General features: G+C 32.7%; 1 pseudogene; it reads right to left on the minus strand.

Moving 5' to 3' along the window:
* Positions 1-4,403: 4,403 nt before the first annotated feature.
* On the minus strand, positions 4,404-10,320 carry LOC118648831 (annotated as a pseudogene).
* Positions 10,321-19,875: the final 9,555 nt, after the last annotated feature.

The raw sequence follows: 19,875 nt of genomic DNA on the forward strand, positions 1-19,875 counted from the left end.
CTAAATGTATAAGTTAAACACACAAAAATTGATACACCTTCATGTATAAAACATTCTTATTAAAATTATCTAATGCAATATTTGTATAACGGTTTAGAACATGTTTAACATATACTAGATTTATCTTATAAGATCTGTGAACGCGTTGAGAGAAGCACGAATCGTTTAATCTTATCTGCTTCTTGCTAACATTAGTCTCAGTTTTAATTATCCTTTCATAATTAAAGAAACGCCTTTACACGTAATTCACATGTATCGTATCATTCTTAGATCCAAACATAGAACACATCAGATAAGCGATATGCGGCAAATATGCAATTTTTATAGTTTATCAATATATCAACAATTAATTTTCATATCATATAACTATGTATCAATAATTAGATTTTAAATTGATCGTGTCACACATAAAATACATTTATAATACAAAAATTTGGATATTTGTACCTAATTCCTCGAACGTACGGATGAAATTTCCAATTAATGGCGTTTGTCACAAGTAAAAAAAAAATAGATTTCGTCGAAATCACCTCACTGAAAACTGCCAATGCACCACCTTCGAATCACGCGTGTCACAGAAAAGAAAAACAAACTCTCGGAGATCGGCGGCTGCGGCGAAAAGCGCACTCGAGGAAAGGAGGCGACTGAGCGAACGCGCGGTGAACGAGACGTTCACCACCTCGGTCAGGCGAGTACTTCGATCGTCGAGAGGCAGACAATTTCTCCAAGCCCCGGCCCCGGCCAAGGGATTGTCCTGGACGAGGAGAGACTGCCTGGAGAACGGCGGCGGCGGCGGCAGCGGCCTGCCTGCCTGCAGCCTGCCTTCTCGCTCCTCGTGGATGCACTTTCACGTCATTACCGGTTCTCCACGGGCGCCTGTGCGCACGAGGACACAGTTACGGACTACTCCGGAGCAAGGACGTTTATTCCGCATCCTCCCTGTCCCTTCTTGCCCTTCCGTCTTTACTTGCAGCTGCTTTTAACTTCCGACTTTGCTCGCCTCTTCTTCGTTTTCCTTTTCTTCTCTATTCCTTCCTCTGTTGCATATGAGTTTTATTTTGATCGTAATTTTTAATTCCGTTTCTTTTTTCTCTTCCCAATTATAGGGTCTAATTATCTTTCAATCTTTACACAAAAAGAGCAGTTTGATAAAATATGTAAAAATGTAGTTTACAGATGCATCATGAAAGACATTTTAGCATGATGAGGAACATACTATAAAAAGTTTCTAGCAACTAGTTTTGAGCATCCTATAATTATTTCAATAGTCTAACAAATGTTATTTTTAAATCTGCATTTAGCTATAAATTTTTAAGCACTTCAGCAGAACCGTTCTTTCCATGTAGGATTACGTTTGTGCCTTTCTTCGAACCTCCGCTATTTGTTTCTTTTGTTGAGATACTTATGTTGAGATCTGTTATATCTTCTTTGTTATCTTTTCTTTTCTCTTCGTTGTCGTCTTTCCCGCTATCTTTTGCATGACTTTACACACCGCTGCTAATTATGCTGTGGCTATTACTAGCGACAATACATACTGTTCGATGTGTCGGAAGCACGTAACGGCAAATCTCGTGCAGGTGCCTGAGACATTTAAAAGAGACAGCCACGCGCGGTGTCGCAAGTAAAATGAACCTTTTGATCGGACGTGAAGTTTACGGTAATTTACTCCCACGATATCTCAAGTTGGGCACGTTGTGGAATTGTTCTGGAGTGGCGTAGTGGATGCACTTTCACATCATTATCGTCGGTGTCTCTGTCGGCGTATATGTGCAGATATGAGTATTTAAGCAAGATACCATTTCAGATCTCTTAATGGGACTACAAATGAAATTAATTCCGTCAATATTATCGCGTGTGTAAAACCCCTCATCGCTGAATTATATTCCTCTTTGCTTTCTGAATACTGATATCAGTTTATTAAATAAAAAGTTTCCTATAAAAATTTAATATAAGAAATATAGAAGAAATAATTTGCTCTGCTTGAAAAGAGAACAAGTTTTATTAAATAGAGATATTTTTCGAGACATTGCATACATCGAATACTTTATTAGCACAAGTCACTTTATTCAAGGGTAACGAGACAGGTTTTGGAATCAGTGCGATAAAATTAATATGCTAAATTAATGTTTTTCGTCATAAATTCTATGTCGATAGAACATTAAATTATGTGTAACAAAAAGGAATAAGATATTTTTCACTTTCTTATAAAGAATATAATCGAATCGATTACTTTTACACGATTGCATTATTTGATAAATTATGATTTTAATGAACTATTATCAAATGGTAAAACTCACTATACATAATCTGCAATTGTAATAAAAAATTTTAAGAAAACTGCTTGTAATTTTATACGTGCATTTTTAATCTTATAAAAATAATTAAAAAATCATGTATATATAATTTTTGAAGAATTGTATATACATGCATACATATTAAAACACACATATATATGTCAAGATATATAGCACATATAAGAATAATAACACAATAATAAAAATATGAAAAAAATACAATATTAAAAAATAATTTATTCAAACTATATCTTACCTAAAGGTATAATCATAAGAAATTTTGTAAATATAAATATTAAAATTACTCATGCGCATATTTATATGTATGGCTTTTATGATATGTAATATTTATAATGCTGATAATATTTTAAAAATTATGTGTAGACAGGACTGATATATCTGACGTTTCTATATCGTTTCGATTTCATGTTCAAACATATCTGCCGATTGCTCTGACTCTATTACGAAAGCAACGGTAATCCGTGCGTTTCTAATGAAACGCAAATATGAGTATACTCGTAAATAGAAATCACGACAAACCCCTTACTTAGATAAGAATTCAACCGTAAAGATTACATTTTACTGTTATAAAACTTTATTCTCTTCGAGCAGTATTTGCTCCAAAAAATCTACAGGTAATCGATTATTCTCATCAACGAATTAGAGTAAAATTGACGTATAGAACAATAGATAGATATATTAGATACACAGGATATAGAATTTTTTTCAATAAATTTTTTGTCATTTTTATTGTAATATTATTTTACTGTAATTCTCTTAATGTGTTAAATTACTACAATTATAGAAGCTACTAATATTGTACATTCTGACTATAAATAATTAACAATACATTAATCAATCACATATTATTGCCATACTAAATTTATAATTATAATTTATTAATTATAGAATTAGTATTTCTAATTATATAATCAATAATATACAACATACTATAAACTCTTATTTAAAAAATTTTATCGTTAGTAAGAGATATTTGTCACAAAACTGACAGTCTTCACACTATCTATAGTTGTCAGAAAATTTTTGTCGCGTTTTAAAAAGTATCAAAGCAAGTTTTAAGCAAGGCCCTACCATGGTTATTTTAAGTTACGAAAATATATCGAGACAACAAAGAATGTGGAAAGACGAGTTGAAAGAAGCTAAAGAAACATAAAAGACATCACGATAACAGACTTACCTGTACGCGAAACGGAGACTTAATTCCCAAATCCAGCAGAATCCTCACGTTTCACTCACCAAATCGCGATTTTTATTCTTCAGAAATAAAATTTTCTTTTTACAGAATTCGGTCATTCTGTTCGGGAAAATTCATGTCGATCGGTCTCTCCACATGCGAAACGCTGCCTTCGCTCGGGCAAAAGGACTACCCTCGACTGACAGCTGCCCGGAAGTGGCCGCTCTGACAAGCAGACCGATTCTTAACGCGCCTTCCGTACTCGAAGAAACACGGCTCCCCGAGGGACAAGCCTCCTTTCCTCGTGTTGCGTTAAGAAACAACCGTTAACGCGGGATACGCGGGTCTTCGAGGCTGCGGTGTACAATCCGTGCGAGAGTCGACCAGCGATTGATGACCCGACGGCGCCGTACGTGGCACCCTTCTCCGACCAGAAGAGAAGTGAAGAGAAGAAAACGAAGACGATCTCGCGACAAATTGTGCGTGTCGACGTCGTGTAACGTCTTACCACAGCGTACGCTCTCGCCAAGACTGGCAAGTGAAAGTCTCGCTGAAATTATTCTCCTATAGCATATTAATATCAAAGTGGACGATCTTTAATGTCCACATACGGTTGATGACCGTATCTTATAATTTGCGAAACATTCATTTATAAGTAGTTTCAATACTTCCTTAAAGTGTGAATACTTCTTGTGTTTAAAAAATATAAAATTTAAAATTCATTTAGATTACTTGACAAACTATAAGAAATTTTGTAACACAAAGTTATATAATTATTGCATAATTATACGTAACTTTACATTATATAAAATTGTCATGCATTTCATATAATTATACTGTAACCAACATCTACCGAAGATGATAGCGATCTCTATTGTTAACTGGTGCAATTGGTGGTAAACCTACTATAAAAATATTGGTCGCTTAATTGTTCGGTTTATTTGTATAGACAATTAAAAGATACATATACATGTGTGTACGAATTACATGTGTCTTCCTTAATTCTAATACATCGATATAATGTTTATATGCTCGAGTGAATGATCATATTAGGCGATTACATACAGGCGATACATTTTCTTGGGTCGATATGGATTAGCGAATGTTGCACTTTCCGTTTGATAAAACGAACGTGAACTATAGGAAGATGTTAACTATAGCGTGATTAACCGATCTTTTATATTCGAAGGCGACTTCTCGCGGACCGAAAGAAGGTCGGGACACGATAATCACTAATCAGTATTATTTTCGTAAACATAGAAAAAAATAAATCGAGCGTAATACGGGATTTGAAGATCACGTAACACGTAAAAGGTGATGGAAGACAGTTGCCGCAAAAAAGAGGAGAGACAATTACGTAAATAAGAGATACGGCAATTGTTTTCCATTTTTTTTTCTATCCGACCTTTACTAATGAAAGATTGGATACGCTCGCTCCACTTTTATCATGTCTGATTACTTGATTTCAAAGATGAGATGATCTTGTAAATGCAATAAAACTTCGATTTCGCGAGTGTCATTCATTTAATTATTAAGATACGTTCGTATATCTTCTCTTTTTTTTAACATCTTAATGTACTAATGTAACTTAATCATCTAGTGTATCTTAAGGTACACTATTCAAATACAGTCGAACGTCCGGGACACCAAGCACTAGATAGTTACTTGGCACGTCATCCACCCAACAACAATCAACGTTCGGCATTAATGCCATTTTTTGTCATAATCAATTTAAAAAATTTAAATTACTAAAAAGTCAGAAAGAAAGAGAAAGATGAAGAGAGAGATAGCAGGAACATTTTTATTTTGTGTGTATTTATACACGTCATCATATATAAAATAAAGTAAAAATTAATATAAAAATGAAAAATAAGAAAAGGAAGTTGAAGATAAATGGGATAAATGGTTTGGTCCGGACGAGTCTAGAATGCGGACATTCAACTGTAGCGCTCGGATCAAAACTCTACTATGAAAGTATGTTTAATACTTTAAAATAATGCTCCTGCTTTTTAAGTTCTTTTGCTGTCTCGAGATCGATAATGGCACGGATTCAGAGATCAGTGTCATACCAGGCCGCGACCTGGTTGTTATCTTGTGGCGGTGCAGGAAGCTCTTCCAAGTGATCAAAACTCAAATCACCATCGTGAGCCACATCCATAGTGTCCATTGCGCCATACGTCGATCCACCACCTATCTCTAACCCTTGCATCGAATCTACTGGTATCTGGTCATAACCTGTTGCAAGGAAAAACAATCTTATACGAAGTCCATCGCTCACGTGTGTGTAATTACATCGATAAACGTTACACACTGCACACAAAGTGCAGAAATTTCATTAATTAATGAAGCATAACTTGCGAAGTTAACTTTGGCAGTCTTTTAATTTTATGAAATAAGGAGTTCGCTATGTGCTTCAAAGTGATTACATCTCTTTTATTATTTGATCAATGTATAGGAGAAACTTGGGTCTAATTAACTATAGAGAAAAGTAGACAAGAATTTATATTAAAAAGAAAATAATAGAGATAAGTACAACACTACCGCTCTGTTGCCCAACATATTTCGACACACAGGTGCACATTCTTCGAGAACTATGATCATCGAAAAATCATATAAGCACAGTAAATTTTTTTGTCTTACATTTTTTGATTTTAAATTACTATGAAGTTATCTGAGTATTTAATATTTATTTAGATAATAAGTATAGAACTTATTCAATATATTCTCGCAATTCATTTTCGTTTATCTGTCTTATTTCTCTATTATTCTCTATTATTTTGCATATCACAATTTGTTTAAAAAATAAATTAGTAAAGTATTAAATAAACCTATCTTGTTATTAAATATGATTAGTTAACCCAATGTATCTAGCAACAGATATAACTCTTGGCTTTTTCGAGAAAATGATAAAATCTGAAAGTGATAAAATCTGTTTTATCTGCAAAAATTTTAAATTAAAAAGTTGATCAATTAGTCCCAACCTTTCCTATAATTATTTTATAATTACAATTGTATTTTAAAATTTTATTTAACACATTTATTTATTAATTTATAATACATTATTTATCAGAAATCTTTGTCAAGTTGCAAGATAAAAAATATATAAACTAAGAAAAATTAAACTTTTTTAATTTTAATTCTTATGGACGAAATAAGCGATAACCATAATAACCATATAATATTGAAGCTTGGTGTCACATGCCACTCTGTGATAAGACACAGAAAAAAAGTGTTAAACATTACTAACATTTACAATTACGTTTTAAAAAAATTGATAATGAATATATATATATATATATATATATATATATATATATATATATATATACACAATACTCCCCTTTGGAGAATAAAACTGTAAGAAATTTTTTATTTAGTTACTTACAAACATCATCCTCCTATACGACTCCTTCATCATAAAGCGCGTATCATATATAGCAAAAATAAATAATAGTAGTATTTGCATAGTAAAAGTATTTGCATACAAAACAATGCTAACATGCATAGGTAAAATAGCTTGAAATTACAGTATTTTTTACGTATACATTAAGTGATGTGTTTGTAATTACAAAATGAGATAATTTGAGATGTAATATTAATGAAATTAAATAGTTCGTAAATGCCTTTGAAGTTTGTTAATATCTTTTGAATTTCACTAAAAGTTACAAAATATTTCCTATTTATATAATTAAAATGTTTTTTACTAATTGTGTCATATTATTTACAGAACTGATAAGTGCAATTAGAAAATACGAAAATATGTTTGCCAAGAAAAAAATATTAAGAAATAGTTGCGTTTTTCTCAGTTTATGCACGTTTTTAGAAATTCTCATATTTATTATTGTGAAAATAAAATTATTAGATTATTTTGTGTAACAAGCTTGTGCAACAGTAACAAACGTGTTGATAAATCTTAAAATTTCTATATATAACATGGAACATGCAAAAAAACTGACAATCAATTAGATCAAATACATCAAACAATCAGATAATGAAAACCAGAAAAATACATAAAGACCAAATGTCACCTATGTTACTGCGAGAAACTGTCGATAGCCTGTATTTTAATTTAAGTCCATGGGTTAAGCTGCTGTTAAAATAATATACGATTAAATGCATTATTTCATATTAGAGGTAATGTCAAAGAGAGTGGTAAATTCATTAAATTTCCTCGTATTTACAATGCAAGACAGAATTGACTTGTGAGGTTGCATTATCGCGTATACAATCATCCCATCATAGTCATTATACGCCATATGCAATTTGTCATGACGATTATATACAAAAAACACATTTTATACAGAATGAGATTCGTATTCTATGACCATTTATAGCTCCGTCTACCCTCGATTGAGTAGTCGATTGTTCAGAAGCAGCATTCAATGAATAAAATGGCTAAAATATAAGTTACCTTGTGGTTGATAACCCCGACCGCCATGGCTGCTGTGTACACTAGGAGGTCCTTGGCCATACATACCATCATAACCTTGCTCAGGGCCAAGCATGTCCTGAAGATTAGGTAGCTGAGGTCAACACAAAGCATATCTTCTAAGGGCGGGCGTGTCATGACACCTCAAAATATGGCAAGATTCGCGCTATACTTGATAAGTTTTGTATGATAAAAACGACCAATGAGGGATTGCATGAGTATATAATAACATGAATAATAAAATAATAAAAATAAAGAGACACAATTTTCGAAGTAAACATCAGAAGGGGCAAAACGCATTCCCATGCATATTGTAATCTTGCAAACTATTAATTAGGCAATTAAACTAATAAGGAAAGATTTAGATATGTACCTCACAAATTTTGGAAAATTCAATATTAAGATATATTTCATATTGTAAAAATAATATGTGACATTCAAATGCCAATATCCAAGATTGAAGTTACAAAAATTTTTTCTTCTTTATTGTTCAAGACTAATAATATATCTTTTTTTCTTCAATATTTTTTAATCTGGTGTTTTTAATTTGTTTTATAACTCTACAAAACACAAATTTTTAAAAATTTATACCTATAATTTATTTTTAAAAAATTAAATTAAATTAATATGAAAAGATGAAACACACTAAATTATTTCTTAAATATACATATAATAGTATTTAATAAATTTGCGAATTTTTAAGAGAATTAACATTTAGGTTACTGCTAAATTGATTCTGTAAAATTTTGATCATTCACTGTGATATGTGTTATGCATGCAGTTATTTCAAACTTAAAAATCTTGTAACTTTAATTCTTTGATCCGTTGACACCTGAATACCGTTGAACCTAACCTAACCTGAATGTAACATATTACTTTTACGATATCGAACTTTTCAAAATCTCTCCGTGAAAGAACATATCTGGATCTCTCCTTGTAAAATCGTAACTAACTCGTAACTTCGCGATTTATTGCTCCTTTAGGTGTACGACCGTCTTTTTTAATCTCTCAATGTTTTTAAGTATTGATGTAAATATGTCACGGAAATTGAACTTCAAACATTAAATTGTATGTTATAAAGCTTAAGCACATAAAATTTAAAATTTAGTTTACAAATGAATTATAAATATATTAAAATTTTGCGTGAGAGAAGCAAACATTTCAAAACTGCTCGCTTATAACTTGTTAAGCAATGTAATATTGTATGAAATTAGTTTTTACATTATATACCCGCCATTTCCGCAAAAATAATAATAATAAAAGTCTAAAGCGTAAAAACTGTGTGTGATGAATGATAAAAACTAAACGTTATATAGCACGCAAATGAGTATTGTGGTTGACTTAGTAGTGCAATAATTGGAATAAGAGATAAACGTTGTACATAGCTTATAAACAGCTGTCTAAAATTAATTTTACATAGGGAAACGTATTTGTAACGTATAAATACCTGGTCTTTTATAATTAGAGAGGGGGAGTGTCTCTATAATCAATAAGAGCTATTATCATAACGTGGCATAATTTACCGAACACAATGTAACCCTAGGAATGTTTTAAAAAAACTTCTAACCTACAATTTCCATTTATGTCACATTACATTACAAACCTGACTCCTGGCAAATACTTGGAAAAAGTCAATTATAATAAAGCAAAGCTACGACATAAAACTGAAACTTGCTATGTTACATAGTGTTTGCTAGTAAATCTATTTCGCCACGGCACGACATAAAATGACGTGCACGCAAGGTGTTTATTCTCTACAATACCTGAAGATCTGGGGCCATGCTGAAATCGGCGTTGTTCCATAAGTTTGTATCCTCACGGAATAAGGAATTTGTTAGTTCCATGGACAGTCTTTTTTGTACTCTTGGGGCTTATCCTCGCTCATGCGGAATAACACCGCTGCTGCATATGTGGCAACACCTTCATTTCGAGAGTGTAGCAGTTCCGTTAAAGGAGCGGTAGCGCCCTCCTGTTCTATTATTTCAGCTCCTTCTTTGTCAGCTGCTAGTTCACAAAGCACACCAGCTGCCACACGCTGAATGTTTTCAATTTCGTTAAATAGTAGCTGCAAATGGAAAAAAACAAAATCATTATTAATTAATCATTAAATAAAATAAATATAAACATACAATATAAAATTTGACTATTTTCTTAAATTGATTTAATATAAGATAATTTAAGAAATTTAGAAAAAGTTTATAAACACTTTCGTAAAAATTATAATACATACTTGTACAAAAATTGGAATAACATTCTGTGATCGAATTATTGCCCTATTATGGGACTCTCTTGCGAGGATGTGAAGAGCACCTACTGAGCCTTCTACTATTTCTTCCATGCGTACACCATCTGCATATGCACCTGATGTTTGTTGACTTCCAGTACTTGCGACAGATGATCGTTGCTACAATAAAAAATATCATCCAATGTATGCAAAAATTATAATAATCATCAATCATATTTATTTTATATTTTTGGTTATCCTTAAACCTATATACTAGGCATTGAAAATTGAGAATTGCGAAATAAAAATTAGAATTTCATTGATTTATAATCCAATAATTTCAATTTTTGTTTTGATTGATTAATTCTAATCTTCAATCTACAATGTATAGTCTGATATAGGAAACAGGAGGCTTTAAATAGCATATAAACGAGGTTGGGAACTAACGAGTTACTTGTAACAAAGTTACAGTTACAGTTACTTTTTTGGTAACTAATAACTTAACTTCGTTACTTTTCTCCATCTGTAATTGTAACTCAACGCAGTTACATTTTTTGGTAACTAATAACTATTTTGATAGTTACTTTAATAGTTACTTTTTTTAGAATATGCGCTAAAATTTTTAATCAACAAACGGAAGTCGACTTTACACAAGAGGAATTGTATCAATTCTTAAAATCAAATAATTCCAGTATTAATATGCTAAATAATTACACTGCAATTAAGAAACTTTTTATTAAATATAACACAGGCATTAAAACAAAATTACAATTGTTAATAAATTATTAAATACTTTGACATTATATATGTACCTTTCCATATAAATGAGATCAACATCTTTTGCAAAAATCAATACAGAAAACTAATTTTCGAAAATCTTTTGTTCGAGTAAGATACTTCACAATGTAACAAAAAAAAGTTACAATTGTTAATAAATTATTAATACTTTGACATTACATGTATCTTTCTATATAAAATAAGATCAACATTTTTGGAACTTTATATACATTAATTAATTAACTATTATTGCTAGTTATAAAATAATATTGTGACATATGCATGCACACGTACGCGTGCACATATAGAAATTAATAAATTTAAAAATAACCAAATAAAAAATAATCAATAGAGAAAACTAACTTTCGAAAATCTTTCGTTTGAGTAAAATACTCCACAGTGTACACACGCACGGATGCACGCACTTCTCCTCCCCCCCTCTCTCTCTCCCGGTCCCTCCCAATCTCTCCCGTCTCTCCCGATCCCTCCCCGTCTCTCCCGGTCCCTCCCCGTCTCTCCCGATCTCTCCCCGTCACTCCCGGTCTCTCCCCGTCTCTCTCGGTCTCTCCCGTCTCTCCTGGTCTCTCCCCCGTCTCTACTCGTCTCTCCCGGTCTCTCCCGGTTTCTCCTCGTCTCTCCCCGTCTCTCTCTATCTCTACCCCGTCTCTCCCGGTCTTTCCCATCTCTCCCTATCTCTCCCGGTCCCTCCCCGTCTCTCCGATCTCTCCCGATCCCTTCCCGTCTCTCCCGGTTTTTCCCCCGTCTCACCCCGTCTCTTCCGGTCTCTCCCCGTCTCTTCCGGTATAGATAACCATTTATACAAATTTGACAGCTGTCAAAATTCAATCGCAATTATTACTCTCGCAACACGAAGTAAGCGCAATGAGAGTACCAATCGGCATCGCGGAAAAGCGACAAACAATACTTCGAGAGATGCAAGTATCGATGCCATGCCCTTTTTTAGAAAGTTTATACAAATTTGACAGCTGTCAAAATTCAAATCGCAATTATTACTCTCGCAACACGAAGTAAGCGCAATGAGAGTACCAATCGGCATCGCGGAAAAGCGACAACAATACTTCGAGAGATGCAAGTATCGATGCCATGCCCTTTTTTAGAAAGGACTAGAACATGCACGCGCTTCGCGCGCGCCAACTGTTATTTTTTTATTTGTTATTACACCCTGCATAAAATTACTATTGCATATAACATATATACAACTCGTTATTTCTTAAACATTTCGGCCTTTGAAAAAAGGTTACATAGCTTAATTACATAATAACATAGGACTCTTAATGACTATTTACGCTTTTCTTTGTCATTTCTCGTCTTTAATACATTTTTCATCCATTTTGTACCTATATCTACCTCTGATAACATTTTCCTAACAGAGAAATTTTGTCTTCGCAATTCTGTAAATTCTTCTAATATTGGTTCTAAAGTCTCTACTTTTAAATTGTATAGCCTACACTTTTTCCTTTTTCCAATATCTATTCCCTAATGCCTCGTTCCTCCGCACTTAAATCTCGCTATCATAGACTAACTCCCTACTCTTATTTACCCCACTAAAATAATACAAAAGCTTCTCATCTATTTTTATTTCTTTGTACACTCTATTATATTTTGCCCATATTATTTTTTCATATCTTCCTTGTTTTTGTTCGTCTCTGTTTATCTTTCTAACCCTTCCAGTGAGAAATAACCATCAAATCGACATCAATTTGATTTGATCAATGCAATTTATATCAATTCTCCCTTAATTTGATATCAATTTGATGGGTTATTTTTCTAACTAAGTTATGTATATACATAAAGTTTTTTCATAGATTCCTGATAAGTTTCAGAATAGTTCCGTTGATTTATTTAAAAAAAATTGATATTTGAAAATATGAGGTGCTATTTTCCCCTGGCACCTCATTAATAAAAATTGAACGTTTTAACAGCAGTATACTTGCAACCCGTAATAGTTCTAGAGTTTTTGATAGATTTTAACAATAGTTCTGTATTCTACATTAAATATATTTAAACAATTTTTAATTATACGGCTGGCACCGCACTAAAAAAGTAAACTACCATTTTATAGCGAGTTCCAGACGATTACATAGCATTTTTCAATAGTTCAGCAATAGTTTCCAAAGCTTTTTGCAGGTTTCGTCGACAATTCCGGTCTTTAAGCATGTTTAAACAATTTTTTTATTAGACGGTTGGCACCGCACTACAAGAGTAAACTACTATTTTATAGCAAATTCCAGACGAGTACATAGCATTTTTCAATAGTTCTGCAATAGTTCTAAAGCTTTTTGTAGATTTTGTCGACAGTTCCGGTCTTTAAACATTTTTAAACAATTTTTTATTTGATCCTGTCTTGCACTATCAGATATGAATACTACGCTATGGTATTTAAACTTCAGCCAATTTTATGGTATCTGATAGGTATGTGTTAGTAATGTAATTGACATTTTTTAAATTTTAGAGTTGGGTTAGTTAATCTAATTTTTAACTAAGTTAATGAAATTTAATTGATTATGAAATGAATTCTATTATGTTAAAAGTTACGTAAATAAATACTAATTCTATTAAATTTACGTTAAGATTAATTTGTTTCTAGTTTAAGTAAAAGTTAATTTTGAGAAACTTTTTTATATTAAATTAAAAAGTCATATGATTTGTTTAAGTTAAATTACCAACATAATTACAATATTATTTGTCAAATATATTTAATTTTAATATAATATTTTATTTGTAAATCAACTTACAATGTCGCTCTATTGTTAACCAGTAATTCATGACATGTATAAATACTTATCCTTAGAGGTTTAGAAAGAGGTTACTTATAAATACCATTGTTTGTCAAACGAACTGTCGATAAAACCTACAAAAAGCTTTGAAACTATTGCAGAAATATATTGGAGAATGCTGTGTGGTTGTCTGGAACTCGCTATAAAATTGTAGTTTACTCTTGTAGTGCGGTGCCAGCCGTCTAATAAACAAATCGCCTAAAAAATGCTAAAAACCGGAACTGTCGACAAAACCTGCATAAAGATTTGGAACTATTGCAAAACTATTAAAAAATGCTATGTACTCGTCTGGAACTTGCTATAAAATGGTAGTTTACTCTTGTAGTGGAGTGCCAGCAGTCTAATAAAAAAAATTGTTTAAAAATACTTAAAGATCGAAAATGTCGACGAAACCTACAAAAAGCTTTGTCACTATTGCAGAACTATTGAAAAATGTTATGTACTCGTCTGGAACTCACTATAAAATGGTAGTTTACTCCTGTAGTGCGGTGCCAGCCGTCTAATAAAGAAATTGCTTAAAAATGCTTAAAGACCGGAACTGTCGACGAAACCTGCAAAAAGCTTTGGAACTATTGCAGAACTATTAAAATATGCTATGTACTCGTCTGGAACTCGCTATAAAATGGTAGTTTACTCTTGTAGTGCGGTGCCAGAGGTCTACTAAAAAATTGTTTAAAAATACTTAAAGACCGGAACTGTCGACGAAACCTGCCAAAAGCTTTGGAACTATTGCAGAACTATTGAGAAATGCTAAGTACTCGTCTGAAACTCGCTATAAAATTGTAGGTTACTCTTGTAGTGCGGTGCCAGCCGTCTAATAAAAAAATTTTTTAAAAATGCTTAAAGACTGAAACTGTCGACGAAACCTACAAAAAACTTTAACACTATTGCAGAACTATTAAAATATGCTATGTACTCTTCTGGAATTCGCTATAAAAATGGTAGTTTACTCTTGTAGTACGGTGCCAGCGGTCTACTAAAAAATTGTTTAAAAATACTTAAAGACCGGAACTGTCGACGAAACCTGCAAAAAGCTTTGGAACTATTGCAGAACTATTAAAATATGTTATGTACTCGTCTGGAACTTGCTATAAAATGGTAGTTTACTCTTGTAGTGCGGTGCCAGCCGTCTAATAAAGAAATTGCTTAAAAATGCTTAAAGACCGGAACTGTCGACGAAACCCTGCAAAAAGCTTTGAAACTATTGCAGAACTATTGAAAAATGCTATGTACTTGTCTGGAACTCGCTATAAAATGGTAGTTTACTCTTGTAGTGCGGTGCCAGAGGTCTACTAAAAAATTGTTTAAAAATACTTAAAGACCGGAACTGTCGACGAAACCTGCCAAAAGCTTTGGAACTATTGCAGAACTATTGAGAAATGCTAAGTACTCGTCTGAAACTCGCTATAAAATTGTAGGTTACTCTTGTAGTGCGGTGCCAGCCGTCTAATAAAAAATTTTTTTAAAATGCTTAAAGACTGAAACTGTCGACGAAACCTACAAAAAAACTTTGAAACTATTGCAGAACTATTGAAAAATGCTATGTACTTGTCTGGAACTCGCTATAAAATTGTAGTTTACTCTTGTAGTGCGGTGCCAGCCGTCTAATAAAAAAATTCTTTAAAAATGCTTAAAGACCGAAACTGTCGACAAAACCTACAAAAAACTTTGTCACTATTGCAGAACTATTAAAATATGTACTTGTCTGGAACTCGCTATAAAATTGTAATTTATTCTTGTAGTGCGGTGCCAGCCGTCTAATTAAAAAAATTCTTAAAATTGCTCAAAGACCGGAACTGTCGACGAAACCTACAGAAAGCTTTGTCACTATTGCAGAACTATTAAAATATGTTATGTATTCGTCTGGATCTCGCTATAAAATGGTAATTTACTCTTGTAGTGCGGTGTTAGCCGTCTAATAAAAAAATTGTTTAAAAATGCTTAAAAAACCGGAACTGTCGACGAAATCTGCAAAAAGCTTTGGACCTATTGCAGAACTATTAAAACATGCTATGTACTCTTCTGAAATTCGCTATAAAATGGTAGTTTACTCTTGTAGTGCGGTGCCAGCCGTCTAATTAAAAAATTCTTAAAAATGCTCAAAGACCGGAACTGTCGACGAAACCTACAGAAAGCTTTGTCACTATTGCAGAACTATTAAAATATGTTATGTATTCGTCTGGATCTCGCTATAAAATGGTAATTTTACTCTTGTAGTGCGGTGTTAGCCGTCTAATAAAAAAATTGTTTAAAAAATGCTTAAAAACCGGAACTGGTCGACAAAACCTGCAAAAAGCTTTGAAACTATTGCAGAACTATTAAAATATGCTATGTACTCGTCTGGCACTCGCTATAAAATGGTAGTTTACTCTTGTAGTGCGGTGCCAGCCGTCTAATAAAAAAATTGCTTAAAAATGCTTAAAGACCGGAACTGTCGACGAAATCTACAAAAGCTTTGACATTATTGCAGAACTTTTAGAAAATGTCATAAAGTTGACTGAAACTCGCCAAACAGTGGTACTTTACTCTTGTGGTGCAATGCCAACAGCCAAATTAAAAAACTGTTTAAATATATTTAATGTACAGAACTATTGCTAAAATCTATCAGGAAACTTAGAACTATTACGGGTGCAAGTAGAACTGCTGTTAAAATGTTCAATTTTCATTAATGAGGTGCCACTGGAAGTTAGCACCTCATTTTTTTAAATTTTATTTTTTTAAATATTTTATGTATTCGTATGGAACTCGCTATAAAATGGTAGTTTACTCTTGTAGTGCGGTGCCAGCCGTCTAATTAAAAAATTCTTAAAAATGCTCAAAGACCGGAACTGTCGACGAAACCTACAGAAAGCTTTGTCACTATTGCAGAACTATTAAAATATGTTATGTATTCGTCTGGATCTCGCTATAAAATGGTAATTTACTCTTGTAGTGCGGTGTTAGCCGTCTAATAAAAAAATTGTTTAAAAATGCTAAAAAACCGGAACTGTCGACAAAACCTGCATAAAGATTTGGAACTATTGCAAAACTATTAAAAAATGCTATGTACTCGTCTGGAACTTGCTATAAAATGGTAGTTTACTCTTGTAGTGGAGTGCCAGCAGTCTAATAAAAAAAATTGTTTAAAAATACTTAAAGATCGAAAATGTCGACGAAACCTACAAAAAGCTTTGTCACTATTGCAGAACTATTGAAAAATGTTATGTACTCGTCTGGAACTCACTATAAAATGGTAGTTTACTCCTGTAGTGCGGTGCCAGCCGTCTAATAAACAAATTACCTAAAAATACTTAAAGACCGGAACTGTCGACGAAACCTGCAAAAAGCTTTGGAACTATTGCAGAACTATTGAGAAATGCTATGTACTCGTCTGAAACTCGCTATAAAATTGTAGTTTACTTTTGTAGTGCGGTGCCAGCCGTCTAATAAAAAATTTTTTTTAAATACTTAAAGACCGGAACTGTCGACGAAACCTGCAAAAAGCTTTGGAACTATTGCAGAACTATTAAAATATGCTATGTACTCGTCTGGAACTCGCTATAAAATGGTAGTTTACTCTTGTAGTGCGGTGCCAGAGGTCTACTAAAAAATTGTTTAAAAATACTTAAAGACCGGAACTGTCGACGAAACCTGCCAAAAGCTTTGGAACTATTGCAGAACTATTGAGAAATGCTAAGTACTCGTCTGAAACTCGCTATAAAATTGTAGGTTACTCTTGTAGTGCGGTGCCAGCCGTCTAATAAAAAAATTTTTTAAAAATGCTTAAAGACTGAAACTGTCGACGAAACCTACAAAAAACTTTAACACTATTGCAGAACTATTAAAATATGCTATGTACTCTTCTGGAATTCGCTATAAAATGGTAGTTTACTCTTGTAGTACGGTGCCAGCGGTCTACTAAAAAATTGTTTAAAAATACTTAAAGACCGGAACTGTCGACGAAACCTGCAAAAAGCTTTGGAACTATTGCAGAACTATTAAAATATGTTATGTACTCGTCTGGAACTTGCTATAAAATGGTAGTTTACTCTTGTAGTGCGGTGCCAGCCGTCTAATAAAGAAATTGCTTAAAAAATGCTTAAAGACCGGAACTGTCGACGAAACCTGCAAAAAGCTTTGAAACTATTGCAGAACTATTGAAAAATGCTATGTACTTGTCTGGAACTCGCTATAAAATGGTAGTTTACTCTTGTAGTGCGGTGCCAGAGGTCTACTAAAAAATTGTTTAAAAAATACTTAAAGACCGGAACTGTCGACGAAACCTGCCAAAAGCTTTGGAACTATTGCAGAACTATTGAGAAATGCTAAGTACTCGTCTGAAACTCGCTATAAAATTGTAGGTTACTCTTGTAGTGCGGTGCCAGCCGTCTAATAAAAAAATTTTTTTAAAATGCTTAAAGACTGAAACTGTCGACGAAACCTACAAAAAACTTTAACACTATTGCAGAACTATTAAAATATGCTATGTACTCTTCTGGAATTCGCTATAAAATGGTAGTTTACTCTTGTAGTACGGTGCCAGCGGTCTACTAAAAAATTGTTTAAAAATACTTAAAGACCGGAACTGTCGACGAAACCTGCAAAAAGCTTTGGAACTATTGCAGAACTATTAAAATATGTTATGTACTCGTCTGGAACTCGCTATAAAATGGTAGTTTACTCTTGTAGTGCGGTGCCAGCCGTCTAATAAAGAAATTGCTTAAAAATGCTTAAAGACCGGAACTGTCGACGAAACCTGCAAAAAGCTTTGAAACTATTGCAGAACTATTGAAAAATGCTATGTAACCTCATTAATAAAAATTGAACGTTTTAACAGCAGTTATACTTGCACCCGTAATAGTTCTAGAGTTTTTGATAGATTTTAACAATAGTTCTGTATTCTACATTAAATATATTTAAACAATTTTTTAATTATACGGCTGGCACCGCACTAAAAAAGTAAACTACCATTTTATAGCGAGTTCCAGACGATTACATAGCATTTTTCAATAGTTCAGCAATAGTTCCAAAGCTTTTTGCAGGTTTCGTCGACAATTCCGGTCTTTAAGCATGTTTAAACATTTTTTTTATTAGACGGTTGGCACCGCACTACAAGAGTAAACTACTATTTTATAGCAAATTCCAGACGAGTACATAGCATTTTTCAATAGTTCTGCAATAGTTCTAAAGCTTTTTGTAGATTTTGTCGACAGTTCCGGTCTTTAAACATTTTTAAACAATTTTTTATTTGATCCTGTCTCGCACTATCAGATATGAATATGTGTTAGTAATGTAATTGACATTTTTAAATTTTAGAGTTGGGTTAGTTAATCTAATTTTTAACTAAGTTAATGAAATTTAATTGATTATAAAATGAATTTTATTATGTTAAAAGTTACGTAAATAAATACTAATTCTATTAAATTTACGTTAAGATTAATTTGTTTCTAGTTAAAGTAAAAGTTAATTTTGAGAAACTTTTTTATATTAAATTAAAAAGTCATATGATTTGTTTAAGTTAAATTACCAACATAATTACAATATTATTTGTCAAATATATTTAATTTTAATATAATATTTTATTTGTAAATCAACTTACAATGTCGCTCTATTGTTAACCAGTAATTCATGACATGTATAAATACTTATCCTTAGAGGTTTAAAAAGAGGTTACTTATAAATACCATTGTTTGTCAAACGAACTGTCGATAAAACCTACAAAAAGCTTTGAAACTATTGCAGAAATATATTGGAGAATGCTGTGTGGTTGTCTGAAACTCGCTATAAAATTGTAGTTTACTCTTGTAGTGCGGTGCCAGCCGTCTAATAAAAAAATTGCTTAAAAATGCTTAAAAACCTGATATGTCGACGAAACTTGCAAATAGCTTCGGAACTATTACAGAATTATTGAAAAATGCTATGTACTCGTCTGGAACTCGCTATAAAATGGTAGTTTACTCTTGTAGTGCGGTGCCAGCCGTCTAATAAAAAAATTGTTTAAAAATGCTTAAAGACCGGAACTGTCGACGAAACATATAAAAAGCTTTGAAACTATTGCGGTACTGTTAGAAAATGCCATAAAGTTAGTTGAAACTCGCCAAAAAGTGGTACCTTACTCTTGTAGTGCAATGCCAACAGCCAAATTAAAAAACTGTTTAAATATATTTAATGTACAGAAC

The sequence above is a fragment of the Monomorium pharaonis genome, unplaced genomic scaffold, assembly GCF_013373865.1.
Source record: "Monomorium pharaonis isolate MP-MQ-018 unplaced genomic scaffold, ASM1337386v2 scaffold_82, whole genome shotgun sequence".
Taxonomy (NCBI): Eukaryota; Metazoa; Arthropoda; class Insecta; order Hymenoptera; family Formicidae; genus Monomorium; species Monomorium pharaonis.